Here is a 26,429-nt window from a genome sequence, read left to right on the forward strand (position 1 = left end):
TTTACAATCCCTTTTGAAGTGCGCTTCCTTTCCACATTTCCAACACACCACCTTTACAAGTTTTCTTGGAGATTATATCTCCCTCTAGATTTAGATCTCCTCATACATACAAGGCATCACCATTCTGGCTCTCCATATTCTTCCGTCTCATCTCCTCTGTCAGCAAGGATGAGACTATTTCATCAAACTGCAAGGCAGTTGCATTGCTACCTATTGCAATAACCAGACTATCCCACGAATCTGGTAGAGAATAAAACAAACTGATGCACTTATCTTCATCTGAAATTTTAATATCAATAGATAATAACTGACTTAGCACAGTATTAAATGTATTCAGATGCTCTATCACTGAGTCTCCATCTTTCATCCCCAAGTTATACAGTTTTTTCCGTAGGAAAAATTTATTCACCAGAGATTTAGATTGGTACAAAGTCCCTAAATTGTCCCACAAAGCCTTCACCGTAGCTTCCCTTGATACATTCAATAATACTAAATCCGAGACACACAATTGTATTGTTCTCTTTACCTTCTAATCCAACTTCTTCCATTCTTCATCGGACACTCCTGTTGGTTTAGTACCTGGATGTATCATGATCCCCTGATCTTTATCCACCAATAGATCCTCCATCTTGAGTTTCCATAACTCCAAACTCTGACCATTAAATTGATCAATCTCTATCTTTCCACTGCTCTCCATCTTCTTTCACCACCAGAATCGATCCTATAGATCTCCCACTGAACAGGGTCTACCACAGGCCCGAGCAAAACCCCTCAGCAACAAAGGCGTCCCCTTGAAGCCAAAACAACTCTGATACCAAATGTAGGTTTTAACCCCATATAGAAATTACCTGCATACAAACTCTAAAACACAGAAAATAAACAATGTGAGAGCATAACACATAAAACACATATACACAGAGATCTTCCCCTGGATCCCAAAACCGAGACTACTAGCTTGATTTTTTCATTATATTCCTTCCAATGTTACAATACATATTTATACATGCCGAAGCATCCAATTCCATGGACCGAAAACCATCGCGTCCAAAACCATGGACTAAAAACCATAGGTAGGTCCACCCAACCTAATATAGTGTCAAAAAAAAATTCCCTGGGGCATTGCCCCGAACCCTGTACAGGGGGGCTACCTGGCCCCCTCAAACCCCCCTGCCACCCCCCGTTGTGCAGTTGTCAAAAGAATATAACAAAACCGAACAATGTTAGCATACATGTGAGCCTAACAAATTGTTCATTAGTGCAAGGGTGGACCCATGGAAAGGTCAACCTAGAAGACCTTTCTTAGAGTTACTTGTGAAAGAGCAAGGTGAGAAGGGTCAAGGTAATGAACCCATGTAACATAATAATAGCAATTGTTAATGAACCTTTTATTATATATATATATATATATATATATATATATATATACGCGTTAATTATGAAGGCCCATTACATGACCAATTTAGATAATAACACATCATTTCCAAGTGGCATCAACAAATTATCTAGGATAACCATGTGAGCATCACGTGGGAAAGGTTGATGTCGCGGTGACTCCAAATTCATAAAAAAATTTAAATGGTCTATCTCTTGTTCCAGAGGTTAGATTGAATTAAAATCGTATATTGTCAATGTCATCTCAATGAGATAAGTGCAACGGTAATGTCTACCTGGGGTCTTAAGCTAGTTGAAAAGATAAAAAAAACTAGACCCCATTTCCATAATAAAGCCTTGGATCTTGGATTAGTCTAGTAACTAGCATCCCCCAACTTGTGTTGTAAGGGATAAGGAAGAGGTGGTGTTACAAGAGTATATGGTCCAAGCTATTGATGCTAAGTTTTACGACCACTTAGAAAACCTAATGAACTAAGTTGGTGGGTGATCGATCTGTGAAACAATGACATGGAACATATTGATAAGAGTGAAGGAGAGGCTACCAATAAATAAGACATGAAAAAATTACAAAAGAATATCATAGGGATTCATAATTTTTTCATTCATGGATAAAATTATTTTATATAGAGTCCACTGATGGGGTCTTTGAGACATGCTTCATTGGGCTTACAGAGGATGTATGCTCTTTTGTGGAGGAAATGTTTGACTATGCAAGGTCCCTTCCATAAAGTTTAAAATTTATTAGGAATAGAGGTTCCTTTATAACATCAAAGTGTAAGATAAAGTCTCACTTATTGAAGCTATGGGGGTTTATACTACAGTAATATGTCACTTTGGAAATTTTATAGTGGCCTCATTCTGATGGAGAGAGGCTCATCAATTTTCAACAACATATTCCAAATATACAATGTGCTATGAACAAGTAGTGTCTAGGAGTAGATATATGATGGTGCATAGAGTAAGGATCTCACATTTTATTGGGAGTATGGATTCAACCCCATGTGAAATATGGATGGGAATGAGGGATATGCATTTTTCACTAATGTATGGTACACCCATGAGGTTGAAAATAACATCTAGTGTCAATTTGTTTTATTTTTGTTCATGATTTGTTCTAAAATGGTTTTGAGGACTTTGCTAATGATATATATTAGATAATTATATTTTTTTCTCTCCATATCAACGCTTTTACGGAGGAAAAAGTGGAGGAATCAACTCACAAGACCATTTTTACTAGCAAGACCTCCTTTGGCAAATTAGGGTCTAAAACCGTGTGAGAGCATTTTGAGGCATAAATTTGCATTTTTGGTGGTAAAACTTTGTTACTATAGCACTACACCATTTTTCCCTATTCTAAACACATATACCTTCCCAATTGTGGAAGAACCATGTCAATCGAAGTTTGTATGCAAAAGTTATGCTACTTAATAGCTGGCCTTCATATTTTGACCACCATAATTCAAGAGGATGCCATGTCGTCCCCCATTATTCATGGAAAATGAGCTAGCCACGTGATCATGATAAATAATACACTAGAAAAGTCCATATTTTTATCCTAGTTAAGAGTTAAAGGAGTGGAACCTAACCACTAGTTGGCTACTAGGTTGTGTTATAACTAGGCCACTAGGAGGAAAAGAGGTTCTATTATTTTCAAGCGCATTTTATTCCATGTACGAGAAGATTAGTTGAGAGGGATAGGGAGAGAGATAAAAGAGAGTATTAGCGCAAGATATAATCCCATAGGCTCCAAACCTTACTTCTTTGTACTTACAATTATTTTCTATTTAGAGATAGAGTACAGTGGCCTCACCTTCTAGCTACGTATTCTCCTAAAATGGTTTCCCAGGATATATCTTGTGTCAATTGTAGTTTACGAGTTTCTATTTCATTTTTTCTCTATTTTTTGAATAATTATATTTTTCATGCATATGTGATAAATAGTAGGTTATAGATTCTAAAGTCTAAAGTGAAGGAAACCCTCATAATGCAGGTTTGATATTTTTAAGTATAATTTTATCAGTTATGTAGTGACAAACTATCCAGTGGAATATGCATGGTAGTTTACAGATCATATTGGTATGATGATAGGTTTATTTAGGTGTATTGTGGATATTTCTAGGGATATATATTACCTAAGATAAAATTCCTAAAACCCCAATCATGGGTGACAAATCTATAAATAACACTCATGATCCTATAGAGGTTAGGTTTTTACATCTTGAAGAACAAGTTGTAAATATAAAGAATATATTGAATCCCCTCATGGTGAACCAAACCAATAAGAATAAGATATTGAGAGAATATGGGGTTTATAACACATATGTCCATTCAGAGGGCATATCAAGAGATCATGAGGAAATAATGAAGTAGTTGAAGAAAGAATTAAAAAAATATCAACCTAGTTTAAGTTTCATGAACCATTCAAAATCCTTGTTCAAAATGGAAGAAGAGGTTGATATCAAGCCATATCAAGGTGAGATCAAATCTCTTGATATAAATCACTATTTGTATAAATTAGAAGTTTATCTTAGTATTCATCATATAGACCAAGAATAGAAGATGTCATCTACAGAGCTAAAATCAGACGTCCATGGTATAACCTAGTTGGAATGTCACATACATCCCTTTACGTTAGAGGGAGATCCTCCAATGGCTAAGTGGTAGGACTTTAAAACACTCATAAAGTCACAATTTTAATGTATCATGTATGTGGAGGACCAATGCATCCAATGATACTTCTTCAGGAAGAAGCAGGGGTAGAGTGTATAGGAGTACACCACAATTTTAGAAAGATTGCCATAATATTGGGTATCTCCCAAAAGAAGCTAAATGTACTCAAGTATCTAGGGGGTATGCATAGCCATTTACAAAATAAAGTGACGTTTTTCAAGTCCACATTAGTGGACAAGGCTTGTGTACATGCATAGTACCTTGATAAAATAATCCTAAAGAAAGGGACATCAAGTGGATTGAAGAAAAGAAGCATCCAGATGCTTCTAAGGAGGGAAAGAAAAAGTGGAAATGGGGAAACACGAAAATATAGTAGCCACAACACACCAATCAAAATATACTAGTAACCACGATAACCAATGTGCCATTGATGGTCATACATAAGAGAAGTGCCAGAAGTTGCATCCAAATCTTACTCTAGAGAAAAAAAAGAAAGATAATAAGAAGAATAATCTCATTTCCATTGATTCAAGAAACCAAGTTGAAGGTAGCTAGGACATGGCTGAGAATTTCATATGTACATCAGTGCAGTAGGATGTGAATTTAAGTAGAATTCAATAAAAGAAGAGAAGGAAATGACAGAACTATTCCCGCTAAAAATATAGGTCAAAAAGACAAACATTGATGTTCTATTTGACTCAGGATTGTAGGTGAATATCATTGGAGGATAGCTAGTCAACAAATCAGGATTGGAATTTAATGATAATCCAAGCCCATATCCATTGGGATGGGTAAATAAGGATGTAAATATAGATTTAACAAAATAATGAAAAATAATATTTGTTATCAATGATAATTTTCTTGATGAAGTAGAACTAGATGTAGTTCCCCTTTATGTATGTGGGGTAGTGTTTGGAAGTCCTTACATTTACATGCAGGATGCAATACTCATGTATAAATCCAACTAGCATTAGCTCAACAAGGATTAAAAATAATTTAGCATTAACATGCACAAAGGAAAATATAAACTTTCATTAGTAAGTGCCAACCAAGCCAAGAAATTGATCAGTTCTAGAAAAAAGTATGTTTTACTATATTTAAGAGAAAATATATTTGTATAAGAGTCATTGAGAGTAAAGGCATGCCTAGAAGGGTGTACTAAGAAACAAAAACAATAACTAGAATAGTTTCTATAATCATATAGGTATGTGTTCTAAGAGAGTGAGTGCTACCACCCAAGAGGGAAGTGGAGCATGAGATCCGACTATTGTCAGAATCCCTATTTCCAAACATCAGGTTATATAGGGAGTTTGTTATAGAAGCAAGTGAGTTTATGAAATAGTTGCAAAACTACTAGAATAGGGTGTCATTAAATCATCTGCATCACCATGTGGGTCACCTATCATCATTATGCCAAAGAGGGATGGGACTTGGTGAATTAGTACATATCACAAGGAATGGAACAAAATTACACTCAATAACAAGTACCCCTTGATGATAATAGATGATCTGTTGGATTAGTTGCAGTAAGAAACTACTTCACCAAGATGGACTTAAATAATGGATGTCCCTAGTTTCGATTCAGGGAAGACGATGTCATGAAGGCTACCTTAAAAACTAGGCAAGGTTTGTATGAGTGCTTAGTCATTCTAATTTTCCTATGCAATTCACCAGCTACATTCATGAGGTTAATGAATAATATATTGCACCCTTTCATACATTCATTTGTTATTGTCTATTTGGATAATATATGTGTATACAATGTTAACTAGAAGGAGAACATCTCACATTTAATGCAAATGATGGAGACCTTAACGCACCATTTTCTAGAAAATGTCAATAAGTGTGAGTTTGTACAATAGTCTTTGGTGTATTTGATAGGTGGATGAGAGCTAAAAATACATATTGCCAAGATAGATACCATCAAGAAATGTTGGACGCACGTTGATGTTTTTGATGTTATGAGTTTCATTGGGGTAGCACAGTACTTGAGGCCATCCATAGCCTTATTCTAAGCATTATAAATACCACTCCACACCATAATAGCAAGTTGCAAGAGTTTCTAGTGGGGAAAGGGTTTGAAAATGGACTTTGAGGAGCTAAAGAAGAATACAAGTAAAACACCAAGTATTTCATTACTGAACTTGCATCATCCCTTTTAAGTGGAGACAAATGTGAGTAGGTATGTTATGGTAGCATTATTGATGTAGGTAGAAGGCCTATATGCTACCATTCTGAAGTATTTCGCAGGGTAGTTCTTAACTACCCTACCTATGAAAAGGAGCTTTATAGAATGGTGCATGTTGTGAAGAAATGAAAACACTATCTAATGGGAAAAGAGACAGTAATCCATACATATTACCAACCACTATAGTACTTATAGGCCTAGATTAATCCCCAATACACCAACCATTACAAGTGAATGGGGTTTATACAATAGTTTCATTTAGTGATCAATTACAAGAAGGGTAGCACAAACATGTTGGTTGACATTATTTTAAGGCCACACACATCAAATATCATAGCCTTTGGAACTATGATGCACATAATCCACTCATGCATGCGCCATATAGAGTGGCATATTCATAGGAAAAATAGTTCAAGGAGGTGTTTCAACAGTTGTGGAGCAAAAGTTATGTGAAGATGGTAACAACACCACTTACTACCATCCCCAAGACAAGTTACTCTACATTTTGGATAAGTTATGTGTTCTTAAAGGTGAATGATTGTAGTTGATCAAAGAGCCCCACACCTCCAAGGTTGTAGGTCATTTTGATATAGGGAAGAAAGTGACCAACTTGTAGAGGTATGTATATTGGCCCAATATGCAATAATAGGTTGCTATGTTTATAAGAGGATGCATGCTTTGTCCTACCAATGGGCCTAGTAACATGACATAGGGTCTATATCATCCCTTACTTGTACCAACTTGTCATTAGGAAATAATTCCCATGGAATTTGTGGAATTTTTACAAAAAGCTAGGGATGGACATGAATACTTGTTTATGGTAGTTGACAAGTTGAGAGAGACATGTGTTTTATTGCACCATAAAAATACCATATGTGGGAAAGAAGTAGCAAAATTATTCTTTAAACATGTCTAGGTGTACTTTGGGATACCGAGGAGCATCGTTTTAGACAAGGAAACAAGATTTATTAGCACATTTGGACTACTTTGTGGGAGAAGATGAACTCGAAGTTAAATAGGTCTACAAGATTCCATCTATAGAGATAAGGGACGATAGAACTAGTCAACAAGAATTTGGTGCATCTTTTCAGGGGTTACAATCAAATGAATCGAAAGACTTGGATCAAAATATGGTATATATAAAACACTCTTATAATAGGTAATCCACACTTCAAATAATATGTCCCCATTTAAAACTTATCATTAGAGGAATTTCAGCCTAAAAGTGGCCTCCTAGGGAGATATATTTAGAATGAGTTTTGAATTTTGGAGAGAAAAGAAGAAAAATATTTTTTTTTAATTGTATCTATATCTTATCTCATTATATGTTTGCTCAAATTTCAAAAGTAGACAATCATTGGATGCGAAATTGAATTACATATCCAATGAGTACCCTTTATTCATATTGTCTTGGATTTATATATTATTGGTCGATTGATCTTGCTCCTCATCCTAGTCCTGATGATGAATGTAGATATAGTTTCGAAACGCGTTGACCCTTTGTTATCTATGTGATTTCTCCATAATATCTGAACATTATATCATGAATCACATAAGCCTACAATCTAAGACCCACATTGATTAAAAAATAAAGATACATTAAAAAGGCATGTTCAACACAATTTTTTAATGTATCTTTAATTTTTATCAATGTGTGTCTTCTCAAAAGTATGCATAATGGGTACTCGTTGGATGTGGAGAACGAGTGTCTATAATTGAAATTTGAGTAAAACTTAAGGAGATAAGCCAAAAATACAATTAAAGAAAATAGTTTTTCTTCTTTTCCCTCCAAAACATCTACATGTACCTCTTTCTAAATTTAAAGGATTTTGATTTTTTTTTTATTATGACATGGAAATTACATGAAAAAATCATGGGCACTTTTAGGCTAAAACTTCCTCTAATGTTCATATATTTTTCTCCTTCACCTATAAAAGTTGCATATCGGAAACAAGGAGGAAATGGGGAGGATATTATAGAGGATACCATGAGGGTAGAAAAAAATGGGTAGAATTTTTTTTTAGAATATTAGGCATATCCATATACAGGTATAGGGGACACTACAAAAGTCACATGAAAAATACAAGGCTAGGCATGATCATTGTAGCATAGAGAAGTCATTCAAGGTACGAGACAAAGTATGGTTACAGTTGAACAAGCAGACACTATAAGGTGTTGGTAAGAAAATCAAGACTCTATAATATGGTGCCTTTGATATATTGGAAAATATGAGAAAACATTCCTATAGACTCAAGCTAACTCAATTGTGAATGTAGAGAATCTGAAACTCTATGAGCCTTTGAATGCTAGATCAATGTAACAACCTCCTCCCACATCTACCCAAGCAACTAGCCAATTGGGGTAAGCATGCGATGAGAGGCCACTATGATAAGATTCAACCTCCTCAGTGACTTTAAGGAAATGGAATTGATGGAAAATCACATAACCTCCAACTTCATCCAAATAACCTTCACGGGATAAGTCAGCCACTCAGACTGCCTATCCCTGGGTCCCACTGTTATTTAAGAGACTTAAGGGGAGGGTAATGCTCCCTAGACATTGCCCAGGAAAGTTAGTTTCAGGACAAGAGCTACCAAGACACTACCCAGGTGCTTTATAATGCTCCCCAGACACTGCCCAAGTGAGTTAGTCTCAGCACTAATTCTAGCATTCTAGGATTTGAGCCACCCTTTTTGACCCAGAGCACGGGACACTGCCCAATGGAATGATTACTTAGAATTAGTAAGGATGCAAGGAAACAACAATGCGAAAGCAATAATATGAACAAGATCATCACTAGACCCCTACTAGCCATGACAAGCATTTCGTCAAACATATCATCAACATGTAACCTACAAGGGTAAATAACAGAATTAAGTGTAGGTATATGATATTTATTTGAGAATCATTATGAACCATTGTTCCATCATGCCATTTTATACCTTATCCTCCATTAAATCATAAACGCATTATCCATTCATATACAGGAAAAAACATGTTGAGAGCCATACATAGCTACTGTCATGAAATATGCATATAACCAACATAATAGGGACAGAAATGCAATAAACATATTAGCCATCAAATCCATAAATACATCAGTACCTTTACGCATGAAAATCAAGGGAATGGATTTATAATTAATGAATGAAATGAACCAACTAGAGATGGGACTACCACGTTCCACCCGACTGTAAAATGGCTGAGCTAAATCTCTCTTCAGCCATTCACCCCCATGCCATATTCCAAGCATGGATGTGGGATCTCATAGAACACATCGATCGAAACTCATCTAGAGTTTCTAGAGGCCATCCACCTCAACCCATCCAACAGTGATTACACCTCACAGTCGCACATCACCAAAAACCATCATCAGATTAGTCTCCATCCAAGCCTTCCATGGCTTCCAGAGTGTTTGTCCAATCAAGTTTTTCAAAACTAGTAACTCAACCTGTAGCTTATACAGGGCTTCCAAAGTGTTTTTCCAGCCAAGGGTTCCAGGACTAGTAACTCAACCCACCAAGGGCTTCAAGAGTGTTTTTCCAACTACGGCTTCGAGGACTAGTAACTCAACCCAAGCTGTTACAGTGCTTCCAGAGCATTTGTTCAACCAGGGCTTCTAGGACTAGTAACTCAACCCAAGCTATGGAAACATGAGAACCAACCAAAACAAGGAAATGAAAGTAAATCCACAATCACCATGGCTATCTAGGAAATGGAAAGGCTAGGCAATCCACTATCAATTTCAACCATCCTCCATGCCAATGACAGATCATAACCAAGAAAATGCATCCCAAAACTAGTGAAGAAATCAAACATGTAACTCGGTACCTGCAAGCAAATCTGATGTAGTTTTTGATACTGATTCCTTCTTACACTTTCCTTCTTTTCCTTTGCCTTCTTGCTCCAATAATCCAAGTACACCACACCCTCCAAGAGTGCTCCAAGAAAACTCTAAGTAACCAAGAGTATGAGAGAGAGAGAGAATAATGAGAGAGGTCCAAACTAGACTATCAAACGGTTCACTCTAAACGGAAGAAGCTTACCAACTGATCCTTAGAAGCCTTTTTATGTATGAGGCCTCTATTTTCCTCATTTTCCATTATCTTCCTTCAAATTTCTCCTCACATGAAACCTGTGACCTTTCACCTTCCCTTTCTCCTAATTTCCATTACTTTCATAAATAAATGTGCCAAAATACCTTTTTGCCTCTTTAATGCCTTAGCCATAGCCTTTCCCATTTTCCTTAGCCATAAACAACCAAATGAACACACACTAGGATCTCATGCCCACCATTCAACTTGGAATACATGTCCCATCATCCATGGTATTTATATGTTTTTACATGGAATTTTCACCAGGGTTGTTACAGAACCCTCCCCCTTGGGAGAACATCTCCCTCGATGTTCAACAACACCTATAACCATAAAAATGTTGAAATCAAAGCATACTACCCATGGAGCTTTACAACACAGCTCACTGTTGTATTTACGATGAAATACCTGCTCAAAATCAAAACATCATGAAAACATAACAACATACCACATATTGGAGCTTTATAATATAGCTCATTACGATATTTACAATAACCACATATACATATACACACATGCACATTTGCTCAACCAACAAATAAAATAATATGATGCCTGCATCCGCAACAAGGGAATCCAGAGTCTCACACCTCCAACCTCAATGTAATACCAGGATCCACCACCTTCCCAAGAAGTCCAAGATCCACTAAAAAGACAAATTTGCATCCAATGTCCAGCGCTATAATCCCGCTCCACTTTTCCTCTCACCGAACAATTATCATCTCATTATTCCAGGGCAAACTCCCAATGTGCATATGATTCCATCTGGCAATGCTAATGACCAAAACAAATCCATCTGTGACCTTCCCTTCTCTACTACACAGTCCCTTGAGAATCCAGTCACCTCTTTCATGCAGTCACTCACCTTCCAAGTTCCATTGCCACCCCCATCCTGGGTAGTCCATCCCTTGGAAATGCTTCCTCACATCAGAACATACAAAGACCAATGCATATCCCTACCTTAAAACCATCATACCAGTCATAGCATTCTCATGCCAATCAATGGACATTATTGGGTACCAGTGTCCCATAATGGCCCTATTCTTGAAGTGCTTTACCAGCATATTGTTGCCTGTTTCAATTCCTTTGTTGCTACTTCTAATTCTTGCAGTCAATTTCAATCACCCAGCCAGGCATTTCATGCATTCCTATACCAAACACATAAATTCCATTAGATTTGAAATAAATTGAAATAAATTCACATCATACCTCATTGGTAGCTCATCAATAAGGTACATTCACTATCCTGTTCGCTTCCTATCACAAAAAGTCAAACTAGCATATTTTAACAAAACATGTATAAAAATATCACATCAGGTTAGCTCAAAACATAACCATCAAAATCATAAATCACATGTAACCATCATAACCAAAATCATAGATCATATGTAATCATCATATACTAGAATCATAAATCACATGCATAATAAAAATGAAATACAATACTGATACTTGTCCTTCATTCATCCTTACTTCTGCCTTTTTCTTTATCCCATATACACTCTGGATCAGTTGCCACACCCGACAATCTGCCAGTGCCTTCTCCTCAACCATGTGCATACACACATAGTGTGCATCAAACACATACAACCACATGGCATACCACACCATGCAATACATGCATCTACACCTAACATACAACACATACACCTACACCCAGTGTATATAATACAATGCATCCATCTATGATTCTATACCCGATGTGAAGTACCACCCAATACATCTACCTACACAGAGTACTAGACAACGAGTACACATGCCACAATACCATGACTACATGATGCACATACATAATACCATATGCCCACAAATCAACATGTATGACATGCACATAATACCACATGTGCACCTATAGTATTGGCACCACCTACACATCATATGCACAAAATCGCATGTACATAGTGCTGCCTGCACAACGTGTACACAATGCCACATGTACAGTATACCACTGTACAATGTGTACACAATACCACATGTACACAGTACCACATGCACGATGTATACGTGACACCATATGTACATAGCATTACATGCACAACATGTACACATCACTGCATGCTCATAACACCCTATGTACAACATGTACATAACACCACATGCTCACAGCACCACTTGTACCATCATTCACACAACACCATATGTACAACATGCACGCAACACCACGTGTACATGGCACTACATATCCAACATGTACATATCATCATCTATACATAGCACTGCATATACAACACGCACAGAGCACCATATGCACACACGTCGCATATACATCGTGAAGATAGTACAATATGTATACAACACCCTATATGCAATATTCACACAACCCTATTTGTACCATCATATACATAACATTGCATAAATAACATGTACACATACTGTGTATACACAACACCACAAAACAATGTAAACTTTGAAACGGGAACTATAAATTCAAAACAGGAACTATGGCCAAAAAACCCCTAAAAAACATCAAAAACAGTGCTAAAAACAAAAAGTGTTGATGCTGGAATAACACCTTTTTTTTTTCTAGGGTAAATTTTGAACATGTTTTAAAAATGGCAATGAAAACAAAGTTTTTGTGCAAAAATTGTCCCAAAAACACCCTCAAAATGAAAAGTGTTGATGTTTGAATAACACTTTTTTTTTCAAGGGTAATATTTCAACATTTCGAAATAATGGCGTAAAATATTTTATCTTGACCCAAAAACATTAAAATTTTTAAAAAATAATGAAAACATAAAATAAAATAAAAAATTAAAACAAAGAAAAAAAACAAAACAAAAAGAAAGTTAGAAAAATAACAAAACATAAATTAAAGTATATACTAAAAACAAAACATAAAATAAATACAAAAAAAACAAAAACAAAAAAATTCAATCATAAAAATGTAAAAAAAATAAATTAAAAAACTAAAAAAAAAACTTAAAAGTTATAAACCAATAAATAGTAAAAAAACATATTTAAAAAAAAAAAAGGAAAAAAAATAAAATCTTGTAAACCATAAAAAAAAAATTGGCAAAAGAAAAGAAAAAAAAACAAAAATATGGAAAAGAAAAAAAAAATTAAATAAACTATAAAATTAAGTAGGTAAAAATAGAAAAATTTAAAAAACATTAACAAAAAATTAAGAATAGAAAATTAAAAACAAACTAGATTTTAAAAAAATAGAAAATTAACAAAATAGAAAAATTACAAACCACTAAAATTAAGATTAAAATGTTGATTATATATATAAGACAACAAAATAAAAATAAAAAATGTTAAAAAAAATTATCTCATAAACCATAAAAGAATTTGGTAAAAATTAAAAAAATTAAAAAAAATATATAAATACACAATTAAGTAAAGAAAAATAGGAAAAAAAAAAAAAAAACATTAACAAAAACTAGGAAAAAAAAAATTGAAAACAAACTAGATTAAAAAAAAAAATACAAAATTAACAAGAAAAAAAACTAGTAAAATTAATATTAAAAATATTAAAAAAAAAAAGCTTAAAAAACAAAAACAAAGTCAAATTATATATCTGAAATATGTATTTCTCATTAAAAAAAAAAAAAAAAATCAAATATTTTTTTGTTAAACTTACACTTTATATTTAAAAATAAAACATAAAAATTATTATTATTATTGTTTTTTTTATTCATAGAATAAAAAAATAAAAATAAAAAATTGTAAATTTGTTTTTTAAACCATTTTTTTTTATTAAAAAAAAATTAAACCAATTATTTTTTTTATTTAAATCAAAAAAACTATTAAAAAAAAAAATTAATCAAGTTTTTCTTTTATATAAAAAAGTATATATTATTATAAGGTTAAGAAATAATTTACGGGTGGCCAAGTGGGTGGAGGGGCGATTCCCCTCCGCCCACTGGCTGCTCATATTTTATTTTATTTTATTTATCTTTTAATAATATTTTTTTTTAAATAAAAAAAAGTTTGTTTAAATTTTTTAATAATATTTTTGTTAAAAAAAAATATTGTTTAAAAAAATTAAAATTTTTTAATAATTTGTATTTTAAAAAAAAAGTGGCTTCATTTTTTTTTTAATTTGTTAATATTTTTTTTTAAATAAAAAAAAAATTATTATTAAAAAAAAATTAAAATTAATTTTTTTTTTTTTTTTGTTTTTTAAATAAAAAATGTAAGTTTAATATTTTATTTTAAATAAAAATTTGCATGTTTATTTATAAATTTGAATTTTCTTTAATTCTTTTGTTTTTCTTTTAAATGTTTTTCATATTAATTTTACTAGTTTTTTATTTATTTTTTTGTTAATTTTCCTTTTTTTTTAATCTAGTTTGTTTCTAATTTTTTTTTCCTTGGTTTTTTTTTTTTTTTTTGACTTACTTTTCTATATATATATATATATGATGTTTTTTTTTCCAAATTCTTTTATGGTTTATGAGATAATTTTTTTCAACATTTTTTTTATTTATTTTTTGTCTTTATATATATATATATATATATAATATATTATATATATATATATATATTATATATTTATATATATATATATATATATGCTTTTTTAAGTAATCAATATTTAAAAAAAAGTAAATGTATGTTGTATCAACACGTTGCATCAACACGTTTGAAAATCAGCATGAAAATCACTAACATTTAAAAACAAATATTCATATTTGATACATAAGAAAATTTAAATTGTCAAAAATATGCTAAAAAAAAACAATTGTATTTTGCATCACCACTTTTCAAAATTGGGTCACGTTTTTACTACCCCTACAAAACGGGTAATTGTATCAGTTATCTAAAGTGCTAAAAACTATGTTCTAAAAAATATATGTGTGTCCCGCATTGCCCCTTTTCAAAATCATGTTAATTTTTTGCTATCTCTACGAAACGAGTAACAGTATTAGTTCCAGTTTCAAATTTTACATTGTTACAAGTGCACACATCATAGATGCAACATCTACAACATATACAACATATGCACAACAATAATACCACACATACAAAACCACACTGTCCTTACCAAGAAACCTTGCTTCTGGTATCTCATCCATGCTTATCCTAGCATGTGGCAGACCACACTACTTTCACTTAGTTGATGTATCCTTCAACATTACCTATCATAACATAAACATAGGCATAATACAAGTATACCATACCAAATCATATGCACATGATACTGACCTTTTATATTTTTCATGACTATTCTTCCCAACTGATTTCTTGTAGACCAGGAACCTCTTCATGTCATTCTCTTGCGTAAGAAAACATTCTTCCACAAGAATGATCCCTAACAACCTTGTTAGGTAGTAACATAGATACATGGATACATACATACATATATAAACAGTAGCATAAAACAATCATGATCTTGTCAGACAACATCATACATACATGCATATATAATCATTAGCATAAAACAATCATGGTCATGTCAGAAAACAACATTTGCACATATATATTATGTGTATGTATATAAACATCACAAGATCATGATCATAACATAATTACCACATAACATAATGTCTAGGTTAAGAGAACTTCCTTATTTATGCAGCACATGCAAAACATTGAGAACAACAGTTCCCAACATAGCCAAGGCATATGACGCCTCAAATCCATTTACTTTACCTTTTCCTGTTACCTTCTCATGACTATCCTGCTACCATCCATTTACCACATTGGACCCAACCAGTCCAACCGACTATCATAGCCTTACCTTCTGTTGTGCTTACTCATGCATGGAGCTTCATCTAAATCTTACATTACTATTCGAGTACCACACAGCTCTCCTTGAGCTACATTAACTTTCCTCTTTCCCAACCAATTCCCCAGACTTAAAACAATAAAAGAAAAGACAAGAAAAAAACCAAGACCACAAAAACCCATAATGATATGACACTACAACAAAGTGGCAAGGCCTTGTACCAGACATAAACAAAACCATAAATCAAGCTCAAAATACCAAAAGCACAAGACTGACATCATGACTCAATCCCCATGGTTCCGAGTGCATCAAAGGGAAAGCTCAACTCAAGCCTTCTTCACGATTCATGGAAATCTCTCTTGCCATGCGACTCCCTGCATTATATTGTCATTAACACATAAATTTTAGTGCATAAATAAACATAACAATACACCATTTACCTCATTTTGTTATGCAAGCATGCTGCTTGCAACTGAGCACATCCACACCATCTCTGAACAAACTCCAATCCTTTAATAGATCCACCTATATCCAAACACTAGCTAATATACCTGTCAAGTGCATGTTTATGAATATAACACATATCCACATAATGTTAGACAAAATCAAGGTTAAGAAGACTTCCTGTGTGAAAAGCACTCATTCATTCGAAATTAGGGTTTCCAAACATAGCCAAAGGAATTCTTGCCCAATTCCTTTTTTTTACCTTTATCCTTGTTAGAATCGAGGCTTACTATTAGTTGTCACACCACCCAACTATTAGTTATATAGGCACATCAACTATTAACTTGTCATGCTAATAACAAGCATGTTACCCTGCAACTATTTACACATGTCAACCACATGTACTAGATATCAAGACAATCATATCTATTAATTTGAAATCAACCTTTACGAAGACAAACCATCACGTCATAATCCATAGTCAACTCATAGTCATTAGAAATAATGCTACAACTATCACCTACTTATACTCAAGTACACATCAATTGTCTTAAGACATATGTTTTAGTAGAATTATCTTAAAACATGATCATTTGAACACATACTCATATTATGCAATTCATCAAACATTCATGCCATGGTAAATAAATCAACTAGATGACATAATCAATAGTCACGCACCAAATATATGACATAAGAAAATGATACCTTAATGTACCTCAGGGGAGGCTATCTTGTTCGCACAATCAATCTAGTTAGCACGATATAACTTTATGACACATCCGCTCAAGAACTCATATGATGATGTTATCCATAATAATATCTAACTAACATGTTTACATCATAACTCATACACAATCATGATTTATGTATATAGATCACATATATATGACCAGTCTAGATTAGTATGACACCATATCACAAATATGTCGACTCATACCTGAATATCGCAACCATAACCATCTGCATAGGTCAAACTAGGTTAACACAACACATATAACATCAGTATCTTCATTGCAATGAGCATAACCATCATGCATATGACCAATACAAATTACAACATCAAGATCTCAATTAAATAACCCTAATCATCAAGTTAATAGCATATAACAATAATAAGAAATGCATACGGTCACATGTTACTATCATTCATGACTATCTGACATATGTGCATATAACTATACTAATCCACTATCATCTATGATCTATCATGTATGTAACCATAACATCAAAAGACATGTACATAAACCTAATGTATATAACCATATAACAATCCATTGACTCACATACCTACATGCCGAATATACAATACCTGTATGATGATCCACTCTTTCCCCAAAGTCCAATGTTCAACCTCATTATGATGATCTGCATCTCCTACTTTATCTCAGCCAACACATTAGCATCATAACAACCAATAGCATCATGATAACCTAAATTGCATACAATGACTTCACAAGGCATGTTTGACCTACTATAAATGCATAATCATAACCAAGACCATACATGCTTAACAAATGCATTTACACGCATAGAAAATGAGTACCAAATAATATACACATCATTCTAGCTAGAGTCTAGTCATCAATGCATGACCATATCAACTACAAAATCCATGACCTCATGCATGAAAAAAAGAAACCACATCATGTGCACTTGATAACATGTGAACACTAACATGCATAACAATGCATGTTCAACCGTACACAACTAGTCACATACTCATGACCAACACATTTCATGAAATCAACATCAAATTCTTCATGACAACCATACTACAACCATAATCAATCATCAAGGCAATGCAACAAGCATATGAAATGCAAGTGTAAGAGACACACATGCAACTGACATGCATGCATGACCAACACCTTTAGCCCATCGAGTCTAAGAGTTGAACCATGCTCTGATACCACTATGTAACACCCTCCTCCCACATCTACCCAAGAAACCCGCCAGCGGGGGTAAACACGTGACGAGAGGCCACTATGATAAGATTCAACCTCCTTAGTGACTTTAAGGAAATGGAATCAATAGAACATCGCATGCAATCATCCAACTTCATCCAAATAACCTTTAGGGGACAAGTCAGCCACTCAGACTGCCTATCCCTAGGTCCCACTATTGTTTGAGAGACTTAAGGGTAGGGTAATGCTCCCTAGACACTGTCCAAGTGAGTTAGTTTCAGGACTAATGCTCCCCAAGCAATGCTTAGGTGATTTATAATGCTCCCTAGACACTGCCCAGGCAAGTTAGTCTTAGTACTAATAGTAGCATTGCGGGATTTGAGCGACCTTTTTCAGCCCAGAGCTCAGGACACTACCCAGAATGGAATGATCAGTTAGAATTAGTAAGGATGCAAGGAAACAGTGATGTAAAATTAATAATATGAACAATATCATCACCAGGCCCCTACAAGCCATGGCAGGGATTTCATCAAAAATATCATGAACAAGTAACCTACAGGTGTAAATAACATAATTAAATGTAGGGATCTCATACTTATCTGAGAATCGCTATGAACCATTGTTCCCTCATGTAATTCTATGCTTTATCCTCCATTAACTCATAAACAGATTATCAATTCATATACAAATAAAAACATGTTGAGAGCCATACATAGTTGTTGTCATGAAATGTACATATAACCAGCATAATAGGGACAAAAATACGATAAACATATTAGCCATAAAATCCATAAATACATCAGTACCTTTACACATGAAAATCAAGGGAATGGATTTCTCATTAATGAATGAAATGAACCAACTGGAGATGGGACTACCACATTCCACCCGACCATAGAATGGCTGAGCCAAATATCTCTTCATCCATTCACCCCCATGCCATATTACAATCGTGAATGTGGGATCTCATAGAACACATTGATCAAAACTCATCCAGGGCTTCCAGAGGCCATCCACCTCAACACATCAAATAGTGATTCCACCTCACGGTCTGACATCACCAAAAGCAATCATCAAATTGGTCTCCATCCAACCCTTCTAGGGCTACCATAGTGTTTGTCCAATCAAGGCTTCTAGAACTAGTAACTCAACTGGTAGCTTATACAGAGCTTCCAGAGCATTTGTCCAACCAAGGTATCCCGGACTAGTAACTCAACCCACCAAGGGCTTCTAGAGTGTTTGTCCAACTAGGGATTCTAGGACTAGTAACTCAGCCCAAGATGTTATAGGGATTCCATAACATTTGTTCAACTAGGGCTTCCAGGACTAGTAACTCAACCCAAGATATGGAAACATAAGAACCAACAAAAACAAATAAGTGAAAGTAAACGCACAATCACCATGGCTATCCAGGAAATGGCAAGGCTAGGCAATCCATTGTCAATCCTAGCCATCCTCCATGCGAATGACAAATCATAACCAAGAACCCACATGCATGTGCCATGCATGCCAAAACTAGTGAAGAAATCATACATGCAACTCGATACCTATAAGAAAATATGATGTAGTTTCTGATGCCGGTTCCTTCTTGCACTTTCTTGCTTTTCCTTTTCCTTCTTGCTCCAAGAATACATGTACACCACACCCTCCAAGAGTGATCCAAGAAAAATCTAAGTAACCAAGAGTATGAGAGAGAGAGAATAATGAGAGAGCTCCAAAACGGGACTGACAAAAGGTTCACTCTAAAAGGAAGAAGCTTGCAAACTGATCCTCAGAAGCCTTTTTATTAATGAGGCCTCTATTTTCTTCACTTTCTAATATTTTCCTTCAATTTCCTCCTCACATGCAACCTGTGACCTTTCACCTTCCTTTTCTCCTAATTTCCATTATTTCCATAAATAAATGTGCCAAAATACCTTTTTTCCTCTTTAATGCCTTAGACATAGCCATTCCCCATTTCCTTAGCCATAAACAACCAAATGAGAACCCACTAAGATGTCTTGCCCACAATTCAGCCATTTAGCTTGGAATACATGTCCCATCTTCCATGGTATTCATATATTTTTACATGGAATTTTCACCAGGGTTGTTACAATCAAGAAGAGGACTCAATGCTACGTTATGTAGAGGATTTGCCACTGGATGCTCAAATAGAGTTGATAGAGAATACAATTTTACAAAAGAGGTCCAAAAATACAAGACAAAGTAGCATGATGTTTGGTAGATTAGGTTGAAAGGACAATTTCTAGGAAAATATTAATGGTACACCCGAGAGAAGGTGAAGGAAAAATTTCCTCACCTAATTCAATAGAAGATTTTGGGGACCAAAATATTCCTAAAATAGGGAGGTATGATTTTGGATTGGATCATTACTTTTTGTAATCCATTCCAATGATTTCAAAGTGGAAAATGGGAAGGAATAAGCTAAGAGGACAATTTTAACTAGTGCAATTCAATTAGGTAGATTGGGGTCTAAAACCTTCCAAGGGTGTTTAGAGTCATCGAATGGATTTTTGTTTGGGAAAAACTTTTCCACTTCTGTGCCACAATTACTTTTTTATTATACACACAAAGACCTTTCGAATTGTGTATTAATCACATCAATTAAAGTGTGTATGCAAAATTTATGGCACTTGGAAGTTTACCTTCCTATTTTGACCATCGTAATTTGATAGGTTTCCAGACTAGCCCCCATTATTCATGGAAAATTGGATAGCCACGTGATCATGATGAAGAATACTCTAAGAGAATCCATATTATAGCTATAGTTAAGAGTTTAAGGGATCAAGCCTACCCACTAGTAGGCTATCAAAATGTGTTATAGTCAAGCCACAAGGATAAAAAGGGGTTTGATTCTTTTCAAGTTCATTTTGTTCCATAGATGAGAAAAGTAGATGAGAGGGATAGGGAGAGAGAACACAAAGGTGATTTTTTCATTGTAATAGCTGATAGGCCACAAACCTTACTTCTTTTTATGTGTAGTGATTTTATGCTAAAAGAAAGAAAGTAGAGAAACCTCACCTTGTAGCTTGGTTTTATCCTAAAATGGTTTCTAAGGGTATATATTGTGTCAATTGTGATGTGAGTTTTTATTTTGTTGCTCTCCATTTTTTTCATCCTTATATTTTTCTTTCATATGCTATAAATAGTAATTTATAGATCTAGAAATCTAAAGAGAAATAAATCCTCATATTGTAGATTTCATATTTTTAGATATAATTCTATCACATCTTTTGTGACAATTTCCTTAGTGGAATATCCAAGATAGTTTACAAATCGGTTAAAACCTTCTACATAACCATTGGATTAGAGGTAGTATAGTGAACTAAACTCAATATTCAACCCAAGGATCTAAAATATTTCTTGGAATATATCATTTTCAAAGTGCTTTCCATGGTTAGATGTTAATTCCTTGGGGACCCCAAACCATGTGATGGCATGGTTAATGGAAAACTAGGAGGCCATGTGGGTTGTGTTGTTGAACGTGGGCATGGGTTCAGCCCATTTGGTGAAGTAGTCCATTGTGACTACTATATACTTGTAACCATTTTACAATGGTGGATTACAAGTCACGAAGTCGATCCCCCACTTGAATAAAGGGATGGTTGTGATTACATGGTGAAACAAAAGTGTAGGGCATATAATTTTTGGGAATAAAATTAGCAGTTGATACACCTTTTGACTTCCTGGAAACCATTTTGGAACAAAGTATGCCAAAAAACACCTACACTGAAATTTTTTTGGGAGATAGACATTCGTAAGAGGTTTCCACCACAATAACCATTCTAATAGTCATCTAAGATCCACTTTAATTCCTCCACTATGAGGCATCACTATAGAATCGTATCAATCCCTCATATATAGGTTACATATCCAATGAGTATACAACAAGGTGTTTGATGGCGATTGCATCACTAATCACTTTGTGACTGGTGAGGGTTGAAGTTTTGACTTCATAAGTAGAGAAGAATGTCACCATAACAAGGGTCACCAAACAAGATGAAGAAAAGTTATTTTTTTGATAAAGTGTCATTCACTAGTGGATTCTTGCTATCTGAAGGTCAAATGGTGATGAATTATAAAAGTATATCATGGACGTTTTTCATTTTGGTGAAGAAAATAAAATCAAATTCTTGCAGAATGATTGTCCATTGGGAAAAGTGGTTAATCATTCTATAAGTGACCAATTACTTCATGGGATTTGAACTTCTAACTACTATGATAGTCCTAAGAATAATGTAATTCCTTAGCTTTTGTATTACGTGCAATATTGCAATGAAAACTTTTTTGGCTAGCTCACACTTGAGAGTGGGGCCTAACAAGTTTTTTCTCATGTAATAGATTAGATGCTCTCTATTATTGTCTCCCTCTTGGACTAATGCTCCCACTATGGTGACCTTGGATGCTTGAGGTATAGAGTATATTCCTTACTATAGGTAGGTGTAATTATCAGTGGTGCTTGTGAAAGCATGTCCTTTATAGTAGAAAATGTTTATTGTGCTAATTCATCACATTGGAAAGGAATATCCTAATGGATAGGGTGAAGGAAACTACAATAACAAGTGGTGTTTTTGGGAATGAAATGGTGCAAGAAATTGACCTTTCCTTGAAGGCTCCACAACTAGTATAGAGGTTTCATTGGATGGATCTTGTGAATCCCTTGGACATTTAAGGGGTATACCATGATTCCTTGTTGGGTAATAATGAATCCCTATAAGTATTTAGCAAAGACACAAAACACACAGTTTAGGGGGTAACTCAAGTAGAGTTTCTATTGTCAACAACATTCGAATATAGTAAAAATATCCTCAATGTGATGTGGGAGATGTTTGCAATGAACCATGAGGTTATCCAAATATGTAATTATAATATGTGCCAAATCATGAAAAATGTAATTCACAACTCACTGGAAGGTGGTGCTAGCATTTTTAAGGCCAAAGGGAATTACATGGTATGCAAAGGTACCCTAGAGGGTGGTGAAGGTGGGCTTTCACTAATTTTTAAGGCATATTTGAATCCTATTATAGCCTAAGAATTCATCCATAAAGGAAAAAGCATCATGAATCACACACTCATCAATGACTTGATCTATGAATGGTGTGCATAAATTTCCTTTTGGACATGCTTTGTTCAAATCCTAGAAATTAGTACATATCTAAATATTCCCCTACTTTTTCATGATAGGCATTGTGTTAGATATCCATGAATTGTAAGCAATGGGGTGGATGAACCTTTCTTTGTGCATCATATCAATTTCAACTTTCATAGTTGTGGATTTTGATGGGTGTGGTGGACACTACTTATTGCTCACTAGGGAAGCATCAAACCATATGTCAACATGGATCTCTATGATAGTAAGGATTATGTTTGGCATTTATACATTTTACCAAGAAAAAATATCACGATAAACTTGGAATAAATATTTGTAGGCAAAGACTTCTTCTTGGGAGAAATTTTCACCCAACATTATTTGTTCAACTTCACTAGGCTTAATTGGGATGTACACTTTAATGACTGAGGAGATATTAGCCATATTAACTTCTTCAAATGTGTTTGGTGCAACAATGGGGTTTTAAGCCAATCGACATTGTTGGCATGAATGAAATCCTTAGTTTCCTCTATGCACACATTATTTTTAGCTGGTTTGCAAGGTGGGAAGTCTCCTAGGGGTAAAAAGAAGGAAAGGTGATGCATGTCATCCCAGGGACATTGTTGTTTTCATGGCTTTGATAATTTCCCCATTCAAGTGGAAGATACTCAAAAAGGATCGTGATGTCATCATAAGGTCATGAGGAAATGGTTGGCACATGGAAGTACTAGTGGAAGCAAAAGAGTTTGATATCATACCAATGCATGTGGACAAAACATAGAAAGACTGGGTCTTTGATGTCCTAGATGGTGATACCTTCCTAGTGAATGGAGTGATCTCAGAACCATGGAATAGTGAGAAAATGACTAGTATCATGGCTCCTACGAATGAATAAATGTAGTAAATATTTTTATTTTTATGTCTTATCAATACTAAATGGTGGTAGTATCTCTTTCCTAAGTTGATCTAGTGAGGAAATTGATACTTTTAGTGCTTGCATCAGTGTCATGTGGAAGTCATGCTGGATGTTACTTCTTCCCTTGAAAAATTCAGCAAACTAAATAACTATACAACAACTTCATCTTGGTGTCAATTTCTACTATAAAAACAACATAGAACTTGTTGTGGCAAAACCTCATCCCTAGGGATGATTGAAGAACTTCGTGCTTTAAGAGAAATTGTCTCTTGGGGTCCAGTAGGCTAATGAGGTAGGGGAGAGTCACTAAAATACTATGGTTTTTTAGTATGAAATACATCATAGGAACATATACATGAGGTGAGTGGTATCAGTGCAAGTAACACAAGGGAAACACTTTCCATTGGTTATCTAAGAAGGAAACATACTAAATTCTTATCGGTGCATTATCTACATCCAGACTTGGTGGAAAAGGATTTGCAACCATTTAGGCATGATGTAGGTGTACAAATTCATATCAATGTATTGGGCGATCAAGATAATGATGCATGTAGTGTCTTTTCTATGCACGCATGGCATGCAGTTGGTTGGTTCATAGGCCCATATTATAAATGGTGTTTTCTTTATCTCCTAATGGGGAGGAAAGAAATGGCAGTATCTAAGGGGCATGAATAAGGACTTCCAAGTTTTCCAATGTCAGGTGTTAGTTGGTAGGATGGTTCAACATATCACAAAGGGTGCATGGGGGGCTTACCCTAAGGGTAGTTATGGATGAGGAGTATTTCTTCTTTTTCTTTCTCCCTTCACTTTTTTGGTGCCCTCTAGTGTCTTTGTGTTGGTTTTTGTTCTTGAAGGAGTAGGGTCTTCTGAATATGTCGTTGATCTAATATATCCAATTGGAGTGATCACTGACAGAGCCGACATGGATGGAAGTATCAAATAATAAATAGGTACTGTTAGAGGCAAGGTGAGTGTCACCATCACTTGATGTGAGATGCAACTAGGTGAGGGATATAGGAAGGGATTTTACATGATAAAATATTGTAAAAATGTTGTATCACTTCTCATATGTGGTTGTGGATTGGTTTTCCTAGTACAATTTTCCATAAGAGGTGGTTACTATGAATATAAGAACTACCATAGCAGAAGGCATGGGTCTCTTGGATATGTACCAAGGAGAGTGGAATTTATAAAGACTCTAGGCTTGACTTCCATGAAAGATTGGACCAAATCTTGTCGGGATCCCATGAATGGAAACACACTTCTAGGGGAGGGGGAGGCCCTCAACTCATAGTGTGTCAATTTTTATGTGTACGATTCCTCCTTTGGTGGGAAAAATCATATTGTGGATGATTGAATATTATACATCATTCATGGAATTCATGTAACTTATAACAAGAAATTTGTTTTATTCCACGGGTAATACAAGACCTCAATATCGATAAGAACCATCTTGCTAGCGAATTCATTTGGGATGATATGAAATATTTCAAATATTTGTGAAGGGTGGCCATTGAATGACTTCAAGGTGATGAATGAATTTACAAGCTCTGGAGATCCTAGTTTTTTCCATATGATTTTTTACATTGTACATGTGGATTCCCCCTCATCTATTATGCATTGAATGATTTTGAAGTTATGCATAGTAATTGGGATTAGCAAGTGACTAAAAATGGGATTAATAGTTATGAATCACTTAAATAGAATATTATTACGCAATAATTGGTAGTTTCAATCATGCCTAATGAAAAGAGAAAATATTTCCTTTGATTTAGACACATTTGAAGCACTTCCAATGTTGACATGGTAGCAAGGGACTATGAAAGGTCATCAACAATGTTATAACTTTCTTCCACCTTCACATTATGTGAGGTGTGCCTTAATTATCCTTTAGTTAACATAGAAATTAGCTCTGTGGAAGGTTGTGGGATTGTTAAGCATAGTGTTGTAGTAGATGGAATTTCCTCTGCTGATGAGGGATTAGTTTAAAGAGCAGACATATAGTCTTGTAAATGGGTTTGTTGTATAATATCTTCAACATTCAAGTATATGTCT

The sequence above is a fragment of the Pinus tabuliformis genome, chromosome 6, assembly GCF_031772625.1.
Source record: "Pinus tabuliformis cultivar Carrire ecotype Pingquan chromosome 6, CPIR1, whole genome shotgun sequence".
Taxonomy (NCBI): Eukaryota; Viridiplantae; Streptophyta; class Pinopsida; order Pinales; family Pinaceae; genus Pinus; species Pinus tabuliformis.